The following is a 15,828-nucleotide window of genomic DNA, read 5'->3' on the forward strand; positions in this document are numbered from 1 at the left end:
TAACATAATTTGTGGAGTTTTCTCACACTTAGAATTTTCTCTTAGGTGCTAACAAAATTCACAAGTGGTCCAGACCTGTTGGACGAGCTGTACACAAGTTAAAAACACTAAAATAAAATAAAATAAAATATAAGGACACTCAGAGAGCAGACTGCACTCTAGGCTAGTAGTCCAGTCTTCTATGATATGTAAATCTGCAAGTGCAATCATGTCTATTTATATCTCCAAAACTATGAGAATGACAGTGTCAAAATACGGTCGTGTCTCGCTGAAGCCTCGCCATCTCAGCTGTGTACTTCTAATCTGAAAATATTTCTCATACATAACATACATTTGTGAGGACCAGAAAACACATGTGATGTCTGTTAATTTAAAAGATCATTTTAAAGGACAAGAAAGTCGCCTTTTGTCATAAAACTGTTGAAGAATAAAACTGTGAAGATACATAATCAGAAAGTCTACACCTTCTAAGCTCTCCTGACATAGACTACTGTTCATATTTTTTTCCAAAGTAAGGCACCATGGGACACAGCAGAAGGGGCAGGACTTCACCTCTCTATTTAGACACTGTTTATTTGTTATATAGCTGCTGCACTTGTCTCTACAGTGACGTCTGATGATGCCGTTAATGTTTCTGTATGTTTTGTCATGGCACAGTTTTCATTGCGACACGTTCACGCATGCACAAAGAATTCAGTTCATTTTGCAGTAGATGCCGGTTTTACAAATAAATTTTGCAACGTTAGCAAAATGGAAAACTAATTACAGCAGGGCTGCAACTAAGACTTATTTTCATTATCGATTAATCTGTTGATTATTTTCTCGATTAATCAATTTTGTCCTTAAATCAGTGTTTCCCAAAGCCCAAAAGGACATCCTCTTTTTTTTCCTGTTTTTCTGTTATAAAGGACTGAAAAAAAACAAAGTATTCACATATTCAGAAGCTGAAATCAAAGAGTTTAGACATTTTTTTAACTAAAAAAGGAACTCAAAATGATGGATTATCGAAATAGTTGACAATTAATTTAATTGTTGCAGCTCTAATGATTTCGATCCATTCTGAAGCTTCGTGAAAATCAGTACGTTTTTTTTTCTTTTTTTGCTGTGACGCTGCTGACAAACAGGCAACAAACCAAACCAAAAACAGAACCTCCCTGGTGGAGAGAACAATGATTGTGTGTGTATAAAAGCCTGCCATATCTCTGAGTAATGCTCACTAAAAACTACAGGGGCCAACTGTTCGAGTATTTTTTAAAATTAAATGACATATTTGTTTACTTCCATCTTCAGTAGGAACCAATGAGCTTTGAGCTGAGAGTCGCAGACAAGTTGAGAAGTCATCAGTACAGTATCAAGAGACGCATTTTCTTTTCAAGGGATTTAGTGACAAAAAACATACAAAAACACAGTTTAAAATGAATTAACATACAGTATGTTCACTATTTTTACATAAATGCCAATTAACTTACAGTACTTCTGCACTTCTTAAGGCAAAAACTAGTTCAAAATGTCCATGAATGTCTCTCTTGAATGCAACATATGTGACTGATTAAATGTGATGCATGTAGTGAGTTACATATAAGAGCATTTCCAGCATTGTGAGGAATTGCAGCATTGTTTTCTGGGAAGCAAAACTTTTCACACACTAATCTGGATAAGAGTCAAAGTTAGTGGGGGGGATAAAAAGATTGTGAAACTTTCTGTGTGAGTGGACACGAAGCCCTCAGCAGATGTAAGAAATAAAAAGCAGGTTTCAGTGCCAGCCTGATTGTCGTGTGAAGACTTTCTCAGCAACACTACTTTGCAGCAGAATTACACAATTTTTGTTGGACCTCAGTTTGAGTTTAAAGCGTCAGATAAGCTAATAAAAACTGTAAGAAACGGAAATTCTTTGCATGCATGAATGCAATGAATGTGTCATATGGTGTTGATTTAGGAACTGAACCTAGCAGATGGGTGATCTACCCTGCATGAGCCCTTCAAACTGCCTTCAGACTTTATTGTGAGAGAGATTTCTTTTGTAAATTATGTGTGTTTCTATTGCCTCTCTGTTTAAGCTCTGATTTCAGATGAATCTATATGATCACAGATGCAAGAAAATCTGCAACCTTAGCTGGATGTGATTGTCTTCACACAGTTTGTGTTCCTGTAATCCTTCAGTTTTCCATTACAGTTTTCCATTGTTTATGTCTGTATTTGTCATCAGCTGGGAGAAATTTAAAATATAAAAATGTACGTCTGTATGGATTTTCAGGGTTTTTCAACTTTTTCTGACCACTGAGTCTGTTTAAGGTACCAGTTCAAATGAATTTAAATATGAGATGCCTCTGTATTAGATGCAAAGGAGTTGTGTAATAATTTTAAACCTATTTCATCTTTTTTTTAATAAAACATATAAAACAAATCAGCCTCATGAATCTCCCATGACTCCATCTGCATGAAGCAACCACATGTTGAGAAACTCTTGTTGAGCAAGAAGCTCTTCAACCCTGATATCAGACACCCGAGGTGGGACCAAGTCATTGTTTTGCGAGTCACAAGTAGGTCTCATGTCTTTGCACTCAAGCAGTGGTTGACAAAGTATTCAACCCCAGTACCTGAGTCAAAGTATTGATGCTCCTGGTCAAATATTACTAAACTACAAGTGAAAGTTGCTCAGTCAAAATTTTACTCAAATTTAAGTACTACAGTACTAGTACTTGCTTTTAAAAATACTTGTAAAAATTAAAAAGCACATTTTCTAATATCAATACACGCTGTATTGTTTTCACGATGCATTTACAGAAGCTTGTAACTCTCTGAAACCACCTGATGATGCACTGACCTGCTTGTAGAACAACTCTGCTACACAAAGCCTATAGAAACACCTATAAAAACTTCAACATAGAAATATAATCAAAAACAAAAAGGACAGCTGTTGTCATTTTCTGATGTAACTGTATTAAAATCACCACATAAAATTAGATTGAAGATAACTGTAAGGAGTTCTCCAAGTCTGTTAAATAACTGAGATTTCTTTCTGTCTTCAGAGGCAGTATATACATGAATTATGTGATATTTTTCACCCTGATAACTATACTAATATCTAACATTAAAGTCCTACCTGGAATTACTTCTTTTTCTAATTATAACATCTTGAGATTTAATTTAGTCTTTCTCCTGCCGTCGCCATTTCAGAGTTTAGTTTGAATGAAAGAGGCAGAGCTTGCTTGTTCTTGTTACAGAGCGTCTGGATGACGTATTTCTGCTTTTACATCAGTCCCAGCTGAGAGCGGGTACTGTGATTGGTTTCCTTCTGTGAAGAACACAGCGTGCGGCCAATTACATTTTAGAAAAGAACAAACATCAACAGCTGACTTCAAAGCTAAGCTTCACCTAAAAGTAATGAGTAACAACAACCTTCCTAGAAATGAAGTAGAGTGAAAAAACAAATACTCAAGTAAAGTACAGATACTCAAAAAATGTACTTAAGTACAGTACTCAAGTAAATGTACTTGGTTACTGTCCACCACTGCACTCAAGTTCTAAGTCACGTTCCAAGTCCTAAACTTTGAGTTTAGAGTCCTAAATAAGTCATAATGTGACAGCGACTTTCCAGCTTCATTGACTTGCAGAGTTACTTAGCTGCTACACCAATGTTAGCTAAGCGTTAGCTCACTAACCATGTTAATATTAGCCTTGGCTTTCCGTTCTTTGTGCAACTTCAAATGTCGAAACGTGTTGCAATTTTTTGCTGTAATTTTCAACCAGCATGTTTTCCATACCGCAAGTTGTTTTTGTTGACCACCGTACATGAACTGGTCATCTGTGGATTCACCTTGAATACATTGGTATTGTGCCAGATTTACAGGAATTTATCAGTAGAATATGGAAGAAATGGAATATATCACTTACAAACCTGCTCTCATAATCATCTCATCTCATTTGTTGGAGTCATTTCAAAAAGATCAAAATAGCTCTCCATCAAATAATCAACTAATCATTGAACCTGCACTTGTATAAAATACCCAGCAGTTTTACTTATAAAGAACATATTTTAATATATTTTCATGCAAAAATCTTGATTTGTAAATGAACTAAAGCTGTTGCATAATTACAGTGAAGTGTCTCTGAAGTGTTCTGGAGTCATAAAAAGTGACACAAGTACAAAAAACTGTTTCCTAAAATTATATTTAAGTACAGTACTTGAGTAAATGTGCTCAGTTACTTTCCACATCTGTAAGACCTCTGATAGTGTAAATAATATCTCAGACCAGAAGTTGTGTAATAATGGACAACAGCAGAGTGTGTATTACAGTAAAGAGGCAACAATCACAGGATGATCAAGTTTGGCTCAGTGAGAGGAGTGGAAGTGATTAATGATGTCTTCCTGATACGTCTGACTGAAGGTTCTCACTGTTACTGTCAGAGAAAGTAATTCATCTCTTTCACTTCAGAAGTAACAGTTAAAAACTCCTGGTCACACAGCTGTTTACACTTTGCCTCCTCTCAAGAAACTTGCAGACTGTGACTCATTAAAGAAAAATATATGAAGATATTTTAAGACAATGCATTTATATTACACCAGATAAACAGCTCCACTCAGATCATGTTTCCTCTGCCAGAGTCACATCCAGAAACTGAACAACCTTCAACAGTGGAGAAAAAAAAAAATCTTCCCACCAGTTTCCTGCTCTGAAGGAAACATCTGAACTCTTCATCGTGGGCAGTGAGACCAAACTCTTAAGAAACACATTTCTCAAGTCAACAACTACAGAAATGATCCCTGAAAGTATTCTTGGTTTGATTTGGATGTTTCTCAGGCTCTTATGACCCTGAACTCCTGTTGTTCAGAAAGTCACTCCTCCTGCAGTCACAGCATCATCACCGGCATCATTATGATCCATGAAGCCAACAGAATCTAGCAGCAGCACAACACCTTTAGGTTTCTTTCTGAGCTGACTGCAAAGAAAAAATTCTCAGATTATTTCTGAAATTTTCCTGGGTGGACTCCAATTTCCATCCTGTCACAGATGAGTGTGGCTGCATGCTACATTTCTTGTTCATGAGTCATTGCTGCCTTTTCTACTAAAACAGAAAGTGCCCTTTAAACATGTTTGTTTCACTTAAAGGCGGCCGAGGTACATTGTAGCATAAATTTAATACATTTAGTTAGAAATACGCAAAATTGGCACAAACCTCTCAGTGATGGAAAGAACGATCCCATATATGAAAGAAACATGAGATAATGAAGTTGAAACCAAAAAGGCATGTATTTTTTATAGTGAAATTCAGAGAGAAAAGTGACACTAGGAGGAAATTATCTATTTGTTAAACCACATATATTTTCTGTCACTTTCAGCAATCATAAACAATGTAAACTGTGAACCTGAGATAAGACCTGAGAAACATCCCAAACAAACCAAGACTATACTTTCAGGGTTCATTTCTTTAGTTGTTGACTTGAGAAATGTGTTTTTGAAGAGTTTGGTCTCACTGCCCACGATGAAGAGTTCAGATGTTTCCTTCAGAGCAGGAAACTGGTGGGAAGACTTTGTTTCTTCTTCACTGTTGAAGATTGTTCAGAGTTTCTGGATGAGACTCTGACGGAGGGAACATGATCTGAGTGGACAGGTTTTTGTCTTGTAGAATCAAACCTTATTTTCATTAACTTCAACAGCTTTATTTGAAGCTGTGATTCATCAAAAACTGTTTTAAGTTATTGCTGACAGGTAAAGCTGCTAGAGCAAATGCAGTTTTCAAAGTGTCTATCAGGTCACTTGAAACATGACACCGAAACATCAGGAGTAATGGAAACATTCAGGAAACATGATCTGAGTGGAGCTTCATGCACTGCAAGATATTTGCAGCTTTTACTGAAATGAAGAAAACAGAACTCAGTGTGATTAGTTCTAATAAACTAGAGCCCCTTAGTAGCTGAATGGTTGCAACTGTCACCACCTTTCACTTGTCACTATCAAAAACTCCTGTCTCAGCTTTATGTGCTTCGGTGATTCAGACATTCCAGTCAAACATGAAATTGTCCAGTGATCAAACATGTGATCGCTGCCTCTTTACTGTGATGCACACACTCCGCTGTTTCCATTATTACACAACTTTGAATATTACAAGATTTGCTCTTAAACAGTTAGTGATAATAATTCTCCATACAGTAATTTTTATTTGTTCCATGTGATGTTTTTATCTCTTCAGTGACATTCAAGTCAGATGCTCCATGTACACCATCATTTACTCACTAAGTCTGTTCCCATTGCATTGTGTTGCATCTTGTTTATATTGATGCATCAACCTTTCCATCTCAGACAACTGTAAAGATGGAAACACACTTATTCTTATTTTTGTCTAAGTCCATATTTTTGTCTTCTTGGTTCCTGATATCAGACAGATTTGTAAACTTGTTGCACTCTGTTTTCACCTTCAGTCTGACATTGCATTCACAATAAAGATTTGATGTGTAAGAGGGCCTTTCAGGTTTTTCAGGAGTTCTGTAGCCATCGTAGTTTCTCTACACATTTGGAAGTGGAGGGTGAGGAGAGCGGTGTTCAGTTACAACCTACTGCCACACACTGGTCCTTTGCCCAGTTTCAGTGGGGGAGGGAGATTCTATTTTCCCGATCAAATCATTAAAGAGGTAAGTTGGTAGAATCTCCTGGTGAGAATGCCAAAAACACAACCTCAGATGAACCATGTCCCTCCGTACATTTACTTTTTAACAATTGCTTGCATGGTGAAATTAAAAATAACACACAGTAAGTGGAACCTGACACGCACGAAGCACAATCTCAGCTCAGGTCAGCATGACCACAAGCAGCACATTATCAGCCCTACATTTTTCTACATTACATACAGAAACTTGAAAAACAGCTTTAGTGCCACTCAGATCATGTTTCCTCCATCAGAGTTTCATCCAGAAGCTCTGAACAATCTTCAACAGTGGAGAAAAAAACAAAAACTTCCCACCACTTTCCTGCTCTGAAGGAAACATCTGAACTCTTCATCGTGGGCAGTGAGACCAAACTCTTTAAAAACACATTTCTCAAGTCAACAACTAAAGAAATTATCCCTGAAAGTACAGTCTTGATTTGGTTTGGGTGTTTCTCAGGCTCTTATGTCCGGAGACAAACACTTTTATTCATGGTGACCAAAAAAAAGCAGCCTGTCTGCAATGATGATGATGTTTGAAAAATTGGAAGCAGTTTCCAACTTGAAGAGTTTTCATGAACACCTCCCTGAAGTCAGTTGTTGGACAATTTCATGTTTGGCACGGTGAAAGGAGGAGTGACCTCGATTAATAAAGCCTTCCTAATCGTAAATCTCACTGATTCCTTACTGGATTTTAGTCAAACTGATGGGAATGTCTGAATCACTGAAACACACAAAGCTGAGATATCAGTTTGTTTGGTAAAGGGGGTAACCTGTAATATTAAATCAAACACTGTGGAAACTGGTTAGGCTGGGAAATGATGGTTCACAGTGTGGAGCAGCAGATCTTGAACTGTCAAAGTTCAACTTTTATTAAGGAATGGGAAAATGGGAGACTGAAGGTTCTCACTTTTTTCTTGGATATTTTTTCCCCTTTATTTTAGAGTGACAGGTGAAACAGCAAAAAGCAAATGGGGAGAATGAAGGGGACGAAATGGAACAGTGTCAGCTGCAATAATCTGACTGCTAAGGTGCTCTGGGACTGTGTTTCCCAATCCTGGTGCTCAAAGCCCACCGCCCTGCATGTTTTAGATGTTTCCCTGCTCTGGCACACCTGATTCAAGTAGACTTTATTATCAGGCTTCTGCAGAGGCTTGGTGATGAACTATATGGTGTTCACATAAATCATTTTTCTTAAAAGTGTTAAATTCAAAACTTTTAAATTTAACTTCATGCTCCACTCAGATCATGTTTCCTCCATCAGAGTCTCATTCAGAAACTCTGAACAATCTTCAACAGTGAAGAAGAAACAAAGTCTTCTCACCAGTTTCCTGCTCTAAAGGAAACATCTGAACTCTTCATCATGGGCAGTGAGACCAAACTCTTTAAAAACACATTTCTCAAGTCAACAACTAAAGAAATGAACCCTGAAAGTATAGTCTTGGTTTGAGCTGGATATTTCTCAGGTCTTATATCTGGAAACGAACACTTTTACTCCTTGTGACCTCCTGTGGTTCAGAGAGACTCCTCCTACAATCCCAACTTCATCTTCATCCTCATTATCATCATCGAGTGTCATCACTGTGTTCGTGCTGCTGTCGGCTTTGCTCCACTGCAAAAAAGAGGCCTTTCTGCAGTGATGATGACTTTTGAATAATTTAAAAATTTACATTAACGCTCCCCTCAAGTCAGAACAACAAGTTGGAAAGATGGAAAACTTGCTTAGTTGCTTAGTTGTCATCTGTTGACACGAAAACTTAATGTTTTTCATGCAGACAGGAAAATGATGTCCTTGTTTTATAAGTCATTTACTGAATCTGTTCTCAGCCTCTCTCTGATTGGCTGGTATGGTCACCTGAGCATCAGGGATAAAAATCACCAGAGCCACGGTACAGTGAGAGGTGTCCCATGGACGTCCTTGGCAGATATTTTTGACCAGCAGGTTCTCTGCAAGGCCAGATTCATATTAGACTGCAAAAAACACCTTCAGACTGTAGATTTATAGTAACCCAGGTCAAGTGCAACAGGACCAAAAATTTATTTGTTTCTTGTGCAATAATCCTGCTAAATTTGCACATGGAATTGGAAGTGTTCTGTGTTTTTGTTCTTTTTATTCTTTTCTGTTTATAATATGCACAGGAGTCATTTCTGTTTTTCCTGTCTGTCTGTACTTGTTGGTATTTGTTGTCTTTATTCATGTTGGTTTTTTTTATTTTGTGCCCTGACTGAAGGTCAAGTTTCCCACTTGGAATAATAAATTATCTGAAGGTCCGAATGTCTGCTGTCCATGTAAAGTGACCTAAATATAAGTTATTTATTAGCACCATGTTAACACAACAGGTAAAACAATATTTTTGTGGTTTTAGAGAATGTACTGATCCAGCAACAAGTCTGGGACAAAAATCACTGTAATATGACGCCTCAAATTGTTTCAACATATTTGTATAACAACAGAAATCTTCACTGGGACACTAGTCTCAGCCATTCCTTCAACCAGACACTACAACAACAACACTTCCCTTTGTAAGAGTTTGGTTTCTTGGTAATCCTAAGATGAAAAGTTGAACTGGAAAAACACTTATTGCAAGAGATATTTTCTTATTATCTGCTGCTCCACGCTGTGAACCATCATTTCCCAGCCTAACCAGTTTCCACAGTGTTTGATTTAATATTACAGGTTACCCCCTTTACCAAACAAACTGATATCTCAGCTTTGTGTGTTTCAGTGATTCAGACATTCCCATCAGTTTGACTAAAATCCAGTAAGGAATCAGTGAGATTTACGATTAAGAAGGCTTTATTAATCGAGGTCACTCCTCTCACCGTGCCAAACACGAAATTGTCCAATGATCAAATGACTGACTTGAGGGTTCATGTAAAGTTTTCAAGTTTGGAAATTTTCCCAATTATTCAAATATCATTATCACTGACAGTAAGGCAGCTTTTTTTTTTTTTGAAGGTCACCATGAATAAAAGTGTCTCCAGACATAAGACCCTGAGAAACATCCATAACAAACCAAGACTATACTTTCAGGAATCATTTCTTTAGTTGTTGACTTGAGAAATGTGTTTTTAAAGAGTTTGGTCTCACTGCCCATGATGAAGAGTTCAGATGTTTTCTTCAGAGCAGGAAACTGGTGGGAGGATTTTGCTTCTTCTTCACTGTTGAAGATTTTTCAGAGTTTTTTAATCAGACTCTGATGGAAAAACATGAAAACATGATCTGAGTGGCATTTTTTAAATTTTGTTTAAAGACTAAAATGTTATCTTGGCAGGCCTTCTAATGTTTAGTATGGCTGGTTAATTCTCACCTGCTCAGGTTGCAGATGTGCACAAATCTTCGCCTGTAGTTTTCTCAACTAAACTAACAGACAAGTGAAGGAGATGACAGTTAATCACAGCCTGTAGATGCTCTGAGATCAGCTCTAATCAGACAACACAAAGTGAAAACACCTGTGTAGGTGAGTCTTCACAGGTCCTGCAGAGTCACACAGCTGTTTGCAGCTGTTCTGACTGAATAGACCTCTGCTCAGGTTGAAGGTGGATGGAGCTGAGCTCGGAATGACTTGAAGTCACCAATCTGCAAGTATTAATTAGCCCAAAATACTTCACTTAATCTAAATGAAAACACATTCAAGATGTAAAAGTAAAATGGAAATCAGCTTTTTATTTTAATCACAAATGGTAGTTCAGTCATGGACATCCTGCCTTGGGAGCATCTGGGAGCAGTATTTGATCCTTTTCCCTCTAATAAATACTAGTTTTAGCATCTCTTTGTAATGCTAATAAAGCTTTGAACAGTTCAGAGTTATGGTTTGCTTTTAGAACAACACAATTCCACTCAGATCATGTTTCCTCCATCAGAATCTCGTTCAAAAACTCTTAACAATCTTCAACAGTGAAGAAGAAACAAAGTCTTCTCACCAGTTTCCTGCTCTGAACTCTTCATCGTAGGCAGTGAGACCAAACTCTTTAGAAACATATTTCTCAAGTCAACAACTAAAGAAATGATTCCTGAAAGTATAGTCTTGGTTTGTTATGGATGTTTCTCAGGGTCTTATGTTTGGAAACAAGTGTTTTTTCCCCTGGTGACCTTCCTACAATCACAGCATCATCATCACAGATGCTCACTACTGATTTACGCCGCAATCTATTGCAAGTTGGAAGTTGCTCGTTCCAAGTCGGAATCCCCATCTTTCAATCTAAATGTGTCCCAGTGCATCGGCGCCGGAAAACGTGGACGCTCGCAGCAGACTGATGTTTGTACGGCACTAAATTATCTACAGCCGCAGATTTAACAGATTAGAACACACATTAAAAGAGACTGGGGGAGTAGGCTTGTACTGCACGCTCATAGAGATTTTAATCGACCACAACTGAATGGAAATGGCAAAAGTTGTTACAGGGCATTTCACAACACGACCGCTTGTAACAATGAGACTGATTGCTGCTTTTTGTGTGCGCTGCCTCACCGCAGTGACGTGATGGTGAACTCGGGCTTGATGGAGCTTGCCCGACGTTCAACTTGGAATTTCGACTTGAATAACTGTTCCATTGCAGTCTTCCATGTTGGAGGTTGTTTTTTTCCCCCCGAGTTCTGATTACAATGAATTGCAGCATTAGTGCATTCAAGTGATCCTGAAGTTGGGAGGTCATTATTGCAGCTTCAGTGTGTTCATGAGCTTTTACTGTAAGTCACACGCAGAAAAAACATGGATGCTAAGTAGGGTAGAGTATGTTAGAATCTGTTTGTACCTGACTTGCAGAGTTTATGCTCATAAATAACTTATTAATGTGGATCACTCTATGTGGAAAGCAACTAACTGTTACAACCTAATACCATATTACAAATTACATGTGAACAAAATATTGATACGCAATACATAAATTAGTAAAAACTTATCAAGCAAACATTTTCTTTTGTCCACCATCTTTCTGTCTTCATGATGTCAAAAGATGACGACTTGTGCAAAAAAATTTGGGTGTTTTAATTGCAACTTGAGGGATGGTCACATGAATTTTCCAATAGGGAACTGAGTTTTCCAATTATTCAAACACCACATGAACGTAGAATCAGCGCTACTGTCGTCTTTCCTCTCCTGCAAAAAAAGAATGTCTTTCAGCTGTGATTGTAGAACGTCTCTCTGAACCACAGGACACCATGAGTAAAAGTTTTTGTCTCCAAACATAAGACCCTGAGAAACATCAAACTCAAACCAAGACTATACTTTCAGGGATCATTTCTTTAGTTGTTGACTTGAGAAATGTGTTTTTAAAGAGTTTGGTCTCACTGCCCACGATGAAGAGTTCAGATGTTTCCTTCAGAGCAGGAAACTGGTGGGAAGACTTTGTTTCTTTTTCACTGTTGAAGATTGTTCAGAGTTTCTGGATGAGACCGATGGAGGAAACATGATCTGAGTGGAGCTTTTTTTCTGGTCAAAAATAAAATCTCTTATTTAAATTCTTCATAGCCTCAACTGGAAACTTAGTAAGATATGCAAGTGAAATGCTGCAGGAAGATGCAGAGTAATTAGCTGAGCAAACATCATCTCAGTGGAGTTTCATGCAGTGCACCAAGTTAAACATTAAAATCAGTATTGTCCACTTCATACTTCTCATTCTCCCCATTTCATTTCTGCAATTTCATCTGTCACTATCAAGTCAAGGGGAAAAAATAAGTGAAAAAAAAGTGAAAACCTTCAGCGTAACATTTTACATTTTCTTACTTAAAGTTGATCTTGAACACTTAAATCTTTGTAACACTGGAAAAAATCCTTAATGCAAGAGAGATATTTTCTTATTATCTGCTGCTTCAACCCGTGAACCATCATTTCCCAGCCTAACCAGTTTCCTCACAGTTACACAGTTACAGTTACCCCCTGGACCAAACAAACTGATTTCTTGGCTTTGTATGTTTCAGTGATTCAGACTTTCCGGTCAGATTGACCAAAATCCTTCAGGGAGTGAAGTTTCTGATTTGGAGGACTTAATTAATTCACTCCTCCTTTCACTGCACCAAATATGAAATTATCCAACGATTAAACATGTGATCAATGCCATTTTGTTCTGCGTTTGTCTATTATTACACAATAAATGGACTAATTGATTTTAATTCTTGAAAAGTAAAGAAATGAACCATAAAAGTATGGACTAATTTTTAAATGCCAATTTTAAATTCTCCAAAGTAATACAGAAAACATTTGGATCTTGCAGGAGCAGACAGTAAATGCCTCATTCCTTTAAACGGTCTCTTTTCTAAAAGGTCTATTTAAATGTTCCTTTTGTTCAGCCTGTGGTTATTGTGGTGTTTGTCAGCTCCTGTCTCACATCTGACATCTGCTGCTCTTTCTATTTTGGTGCTGATGCAAGTTTGTGCAGCAACAGTTCAGATGCTTTCACTTTTCATTTCACTTAGCTGCATGTAAAGACACAGACTGCAGGTCAAATTGACCAAGACGGTGTTTGTGACATTCTGGAAAGAGATACTGTTGAAAAACCCTTTTAGTGCAAACACTATAATCAACAGAAAGTAATCAAAAACAAGCCTTTGTGCAATCCATGATCAAAATGTGAAAACTATCCATATTAGTCTTTTAAAACACTGACTGACAATTGCCAGGTAAATTTATTTGCTTATTTATTTTGTTTGTAATGCCACAAACGCAAAAGGCAAAAAAAAAACCAAAAAAAAAAAACCTGATACTTATTGATTTGATGGCCGATATAGTGGGTTTTTGAGCTAGAATAAAAATAGCTTACATATAAAATAGTAACTACTAAAAGTAAAAGTAGTAAATAATAGTAAAAAAATATGTGGATTTTGCACCAATCTTACTATGCAAAAGTACACAGAAGGCTGTTTTCTTAAAGAAATAATGTTATTTTAAAATATTATATACTTTATTTAACTTGTTAAATAATTTAACATATACATATGCCAATCAATTGTAAAAATGTAAACTGTGACATGAATAAATAAAGTAAATGTTTACAACAGTTGAATTGCATTTTACATCAAAGGTGGAGTCAGTAGAATTTGTCCGAGCTGTTCATAAACACATCAGGATGTGAAATACCAATGTTTTGGGTTGGTAAAACGGCCCGAGCGCAGCAAAACAATGAGAAAAGATTATACCTTTAACAAAAAAGTAATAATTAGTTTAACTATCATAATTCTGGTGCCTAGCAAGGGTAGCAACGTTTTATTAACCAGTTGACTAGTCGAGCACATCCCTAATGACAATGTGAGCATCTACATCTCGAGTACAGCCTCACAGAACAGCTAGCATAGAAATAAAGAAAAAGAAAAACTATCTATTTATCAAATACGGTTCCATGATGACCTACCAAACTCTGCTGTCTGCTGATGAAGATCATGTGATAGTCTACATCAAAAAGTTCCAGAACAGCCTCTCAACAAAAAGGCTGATTTTCCATCTCTGAATCAAAGCCTTATGTTTCGTCTGTGGATTTATGTGAGTCAGATTCACAGTGAAACAAATCACTGACTGAGCTGTTAAGTAGTTTGCTTTATAACACCCACAAACACTAAGGTGAACTGTGGCCTGTAAGTGGTCGTGGTGTCTGTTTCTGCATAACCACACACACACACACACACACACACACACACACACACACACACACACACACACACACACACAAAGCTGCTGGTATGTGAGGAGCTGACGGAGGGCGGGCACCAGCGACCGTGTTTCCAAAGAAAAGGCCTGTAAAGGTAATTTGGAGGCTGCTGATAAGGAAATGCAACAGTGAATCAAATAAGGGAAGAATTTAATGATCAGAAATATTATGTTTAAGTTTGAAATAGTGTTGCACGGTCAATATTCAGCACAACTAAGATGGATGCAAAATTCAGTCTGCAAAAATGTAACTTACGATACCTCAGAAGTTCAGAGTTTTGTGGTTTTACAACTATTTCTTGGGGATCAACAGCACATCGAATGTTCAGCTTCCCATCACAGTGAGGTTGCCAGGTTTGGTACCATTGTGCCTGTATGGAGACCTTTACCAACACCTGTGCTGACACCCACCATATCTGTCACACAAGTTTTGTGTGCATGGATCAACAGGTTCATTATGTAAAATTAAATTAACCCTCATTGATCCCCATTGGGACATTTGGTCTCTGCATAAAAATCATTTTTAAATCAATCAAATTTGTTATAAATCAATATTTGGTGTCAAAATATTGATTAAGCCATGTAATAAGTGGTATAATGTACAGCATGGAAGGTGATTGAAGACCCTGCATCACGCTGTGGGGGTTTATTTTGCAATAATTACTTAACCTGTCCTGTCAAGTGTTAGGAGCAGTAAGCAGCCACTGTGCAGTGGGGAGCAACTCCAGTTCTCAACCAGTGAAGGGCACTGACCGGAGAACTGACCTAACATACAAGCTTTTGATGGTGAAGAAAACCAGAGCACCCAGAGACAGACGCAGGCACAGGAATAACATGTAATCTCCATGTAAAAAAGGCTGCGAGTGCCAACCACTAGGCCGCCATGCTGCCATAAATCATCCTAAAACCATTAAAGCATTAAAGTTGAGTCATACTGTAAGCTGACACATAAATATTGAGAGGTCACAGATACTGATCAATAACCCTCTCATACCTATCAGATCTGATAATAATGTGGTGATTTTGGTGCACCAACATCTCGTTTACTGCACCTGTTTGAATGAGTAATGACAGCTTTAAATTCCAGTAAGCTGCGCCTTCTGCTGTGTGTGAAGTGCTGAGAAAACAACACTGTTAATTATAAAGGTGTGTGAGACTCTGTTGTGTGACTATAAAGTGATCAAAAATAAAAGCAGAGGCCTTGGCACAGAAAATAAATTTATACTCAAATTCACCTCAGACTTTGGACTTCTCTGTTTTCTAGGGAAGTGAAAACTATTAGTTTGTTGTATTAGAGGGAAGTTTGTGAAAAGGCTTTGAAAAGGCGCTTTGACAGGTGAAAGTTTATTATTGATCTGTGTATTTTGCCTGGACTTTGTGTGACTGTAAGTTGTATAAAGGCAGTTATACTTGGATTTAAGGAGGATAAGCAATGACTAATTTCTTTCTGGTTTGAAATAAACCCTTGCAAAAAATCTGAGGTTGATTTGATTTAAAAAAAAAAAAAATCATCAAAATATTTGAAGAAAGATGTGAAGAAAGATGT

At 37.4% G+C, this 15,828-nt stretch overlaps 4 non-coding genes and 3 pseudogenes across 4 annotated transcripts; 3 read left to right on the plus strand and 4 right to left on the minus strand.

Annotated features, from left to right (window-relative positions):
• Nucleotides 1-4,576: 4,576 nt before the first annotated feature.
• Nucleotides 4,577-4,779, minus strand: LOC146311228 (small nucleolar RNA U3; annotated as a pseudogene).
• A 624-nt stretch (nucleotides 4,780-5,403) lies between these two features.
• On the plus strand, nucleotides 5,404-5,610 carry LOC146311229 (small nucleolar RNA U3). Its single transcript, XR_014772350.1, has one exon. It is a non-coding gene; the product is annotated as a small nucleolar RNA U3 (small nucleolar RNA).
• A 1,261-nt stretch (nucleotides 5,611-6,871) lies between these two features.
• On the minus strand, nucleotides 6,872-7,079 carry LOC146311230 (small nucleolar RNA U3). The gene has a single exon (XR_014772370.1). It is a non-coding gene; the product is annotated as a small nucleolar RNA U3 (small nucleolar RNA).
• A 799-nt stretch (nucleotides 7,080-7,878) lies between these two features.
• LOC146311231 (small nucleolar RNA U3) lies at nucleotides 7,879-8,085 on the minus strand. The gene has a single exon (XR_014772342.1). It is a non-coding gene; the product is annotated as a small nucleolar RNA U3 (small nucleolar RNA).
• Nucleotides 8,086-9,660: 1,575 nt separating this feature from the next.
• LOC146311232 (small nucleolar RNA U3) lies at nucleotides 9,661-9,874 on the plus strand. The gene has a single exon (XR_014772344.1). It is a non-coding gene; the product is annotated as a small nucleolar RNA U3 (small nucleolar RNA).
• A 604-nt stretch (nucleotides 9,875-10,478) lies between these two features.
• LOC146311233 (small nucleolar RNA U3) lies at nucleotides 10,479-10,672 on the minus strand (annotated as a pseudogene).
• Nucleotides 10,673-11,860: 1,188 nt separating this feature from the next.
• Nucleotides 11,861-12,065, plus strand: LOC146311234 (small nucleolar RNA U3; annotated as a pseudogene).
• The last annotated feature ends 3,763 nt before the right edge of the window (nucleotides 12,066-15,828 follow it).

The sequence above is a fragment of the Lutjanus erythropterus genome, chromosome 18 (genome assembly GCF_056507025.1).
Source record: "Lutjanus erythropterus isolate fLutEry1 chromosome 18, fLutEry1.hap2, whole genome shotgun sequence".
Classification (NCBI taxonomy): domain Eukaryota; kingdom Metazoa; phylum Chordata; class Actinopteri; order Lutjaniformes; family Lutjanidae; genus Lutjanus; species Lutjanus erythropterus.